This window comes from Maniola jurtina, chromosome 8 (genome assembly GCF_905333055.1).
Source record: "Maniola jurtina chromosome 8, ilManJurt1.1, whole genome shotgun sequence".
In the NCBI taxonomy this organism is placed as follows: domain Eukaryota; kingdom Metazoa; phylum Arthropoda; class Insecta; order Lepidoptera; family Nymphalidae; genus Maniola; species Maniola jurtina.
In genome coordinates this window covers 10,937,693-10,941,791 of record NC_060036.1, presented here as the reverse complement: position 1 = coordinate 10,941,791, position 4,099 = coordinate 10,937,693, and positions in this window count along the sequence as shown.

Here is a 4,099-nt window from a genome sequence, read left to right as displayed (position 1 = left end):
GTTCACGATCAACGAAAATTGCTCATTGACTAGGTACATAAGGTACCCTACAGACTTTAGACTAAACGATTGGCTGAATAGTTTGACAGATTTTTTCAATTCAGATACAATTTAGCCCTTGACTGCAATCTCACCAGGTGGTAAGTGATGATGTAGTCTAAGATGGAAGCGGGCTAGCCTGGAAGGGGCATGGCAGTATTCGTTAAACCTTTGGTTTCTACACGTCCGTCCTCAAAAATTGCTGAAAAGTCATGGGTGCCTACTGTTTCGGAATAGAGTCCACATCATTTGGTCATTGTTTAAATGCGAAAGCGTGTCTGTCTGATAGCTTTTCACGGTCTATCCGTTCAACCTGTTTTTGGTATAGAGATAGCTTGATAGACCAAGACTACTTTTTGTCCCGGAAAATCAAAGAGTTCCCTTCCCACACGGGATTTCCAAAAAAGTTAATTCAAGTCGAATTCGCGGGCATCTCTAGGTAGTTTTACAGAGATAGCTCGCTTACCGGTCACAAATAAGTATAGGCTAATTTTATCCCGGTAAATCGAAGTTTCCACGGGATTAAAGAACTAAATCCACGCGGACGAAGTCGCGGGCATCATCTAAGTAGTTATAAATAAAAATATTTAAAGATCCAGGTCACAGTTGCCCGATTTCAATTCAGTGAATTTCAAAGTCGGCGGTTACAGCACAGCAATAAGTAAGTATTATGGATGGGTTAAAACTCAAGTCTCTAGTTTGCGGGAGACCTAAATAAATACCTGGCAGTTGAAAACGGAAAACAGTACCTACTTCAATTTAACTGTGACTAAAGTCAAACCAAATTAAATGATTTGGTGATTAAGTTGAACTAAATCAAAATAAAATAAACAAAAAAAGTACCTAACTACTTACATGGAAGGTTCTTTCAATTCGCCAGAAGGTGGTAGGTAAGTAGAAATGTAAATCGTGAGTCTATAGTTATCGTATCAGCTGATGATAAGGAAGACGGGAGGCATCTCGTGATCGCGCGGTTGGCAGCACTGGGGCGACTCCTGCGCAGCCTCCGTGACCTCGACGAACGATTGTGTAAACAATACATTGCTGGTTTAATAAACTCGCATTGCATTAGTTATAAATAATAAAATTATTGTGTGACGTCGAACATAGACCTAGATTTAGCATTTTTGGGATTCCGTATTAAGTTAATGCCTACCCACTATAAACTAGGCATGTTTCATCTTAAGCCTCTTAAGAAAATTTATTACAAAATATTATAGTGTTTATTTCTATGCCTTGTGATGCCACACAAACACAAGCCAGTTTAAGTATTAGCTTTTAACCAAATAATAATTGTCTGTCTGTTACTTTGTCATGGCCCATCCGTTTAACCGATTTGGACGCCTAGGTACAGAGATAGCCTGCATATCGAGACAGACATAGGCTACTTTTTACATGGAAAAAGCAGTGTTCCCAAGGGATATTTAACCCATTATAGCCTGAATTATTTTAAGGTCTCAGAATTGAGTTTTTCATTGATATGTTGTTATTATGGACCCTATTAGTCAGATCTAATCATCAGAATTTTGGTGCAAGTCTTACTTCTGGAAATAACCATGGATGCTGCATGGCACCGCTAGGCTCCTACCGTGTCTTTTCAAATGTCTCATAAATTTCTTATAACTGATTGTTACCAAAATGTTCTACCACAATTTGATAAGAATTATTAAGGTATTAACTCTTGTATAGTTCAAGGTTCAAAATTGATTAAAAGATCCAATATATTACATGAACATTTACATATATTTCCATAAAATTACATATTATTTGTAGGAAGCTTGTAGGTTGCAGGGTGCACAGAGCCCCACGATGCATTTATTGCACTGTAATCTAGTATGACTGACAATACTGTTACCCACACTTGCGACATGACTCGCTGGGTACCAATAAATGATTTTTGCTGTCATAACATATGCTGTCAGACCCGATTTCCAGTATTTTTTAGATGTTTTTGCTTGGTGTTTGAAGCTGATAGACGGCCATCACGTCGTGGCGTATTTTTTAACTGAAATAGGTATGAACAGATGTAGAGCCTAGCACCACTACACATCTAGCATTGAGTTGCCGACCAGTGGGATTATTTATGAAACCACCCTCATATTTGTCAGATGGGATTCTAGGATCTGGAGCTTCAATTTATAGCAATTGACGCTTGAGTTCATGGTCTTCTTCTAGTATAGCAAGTGCCTCATATAATGTACAATCTCCAATGAAACAAAAAAGCCATTACATAAGGAATAACCAAAGAAAAGACATAAATTAGATTTTTAGTATACATAATAAAAAGACAACATAATGACCTAGCGGTGCCGTACGGCATCCATATCTTTTAACATGCTATAATCCAAACAATAAAACAAAATACGACAGTTTTATGATATGAACAAGTCAATGCAAGGTTTGGCATCAAGTGTAAATGTATAAAAGTATTACATTACTCAAAATAAAAAAATTATGATCCCCTTACTGGAATGTTGCATCCATTATTGGCAGCAATTTCACATCACTGATTTACAGATGCTCGTGCAGGTCACAAAAAGCTTATGGGACAAAACAAAGTAAATGGAGTAATGGCTATGTCCCTCTAGCTTGGCATTGACAACAAACCACTTGACTTCACCTCTTATTACAAGGACAGGGCCCGACAATTTAAACATCCGAAATTGGGGGCCATATAGCACCGCTAGGCTATAATGGGTTAAATTAACGCTTTTAAATCCACGCGCGCAGTCGCGACTCGCGGTCTTCATCTACCTATGGTATTGAAGAGCCGAATGAAGCTTTAAAATTTGCCAGCACTTCTCATGCAGCGTCCACACTCTACAATAATTTGCAGTTCTAATTACTTACCTTTTAAAATATTACACACAAATAACACTTCTACGTGTTCCCTACCTGTTCTTCGAACCCTTGGGACGTAATCTAATTCACACTATGCGTATTTTTTATAACAATTACCTACGTAATTAGGTACGCCGCATGTCGTGGCTTTATAGATTAAAAAAACTGAAACATAGCGCGTGAAGACAACGGCAACGTGTCCAAAGCTGCTCCCAGAAGTTAGAAAATATGTAGGCACAGTTGATGTACTTACGTAAGAAATTAAATTAAAAATTTAAAAAACCCCCGACACAAAAACCTCTAAAAGAAAAAATAATATCGCCATCAGTCATTGAGTGTTTCAAGCTTTAGAACTATTGTATAGTCCATTTTAATTGACTCGCCTTTATAGATTAAAGACTGAAACAAACATAGCGCGTGAAGACAACGGCAACGTGTCCAAAGCTGCTCCCAGAAGTTAGAAATGTAGGCACAGTTGATGAATTACGTAAAAAATTAAATTAAAAATTTAAAAACCCCCGACACAAAAACCTCTAAAAAGTAAAAAAATAATATCGCCATCAGTCGCCATCACGCATTGAGTGTTTCAAGGTTTAGCACTATTGTGTATTCCATTTTAATTGACTCGCGTTCTCAGATCTCGATCAACAAGTTTTTCTCAAGAACTTCTTGTTAATGAGAAATATTATTATGTCACGGCCAGTCGGAGTCGCGTGCACTCTAGTTTCCATACGGGCAACAAGATAAAGTTGAAAACTAAAACCCGACTGAGATTGTCTTAGGAAACGCTGAAATATTAGAGTTAAATTGTTTTTCTGTCGCTTGGTATATTTTAACGCTGTTATACATTTATTCACGAGCTCAGAATTTTCTCCTCTTTCATTTGACATCCCACTCGATACAAGATACAATAGCAAAAAATAAATTTTTGCAGACCTCTACTTTTTTTTTTTTTTTTTTTTCTTTATTTTTTTGGTGGGGTTTTAGTCTAAGAAGACTATGTCACCCCCGTAGGTTCTACAATTAACAATTATAATGCGTACATAAAACATAACAATCAAAAAAAAAAAACACAAATCATATATATATTACAACAATATTAACACATTTTAAGAAGCGACCGCACGTCCCTGGCCAGCGGGGCAGCTAATATGGTATTGCACATACCCACGCTGTAGTTGTTTTTAAGGACGCGCGGCCGCTCCGACCCGCTCCGTGC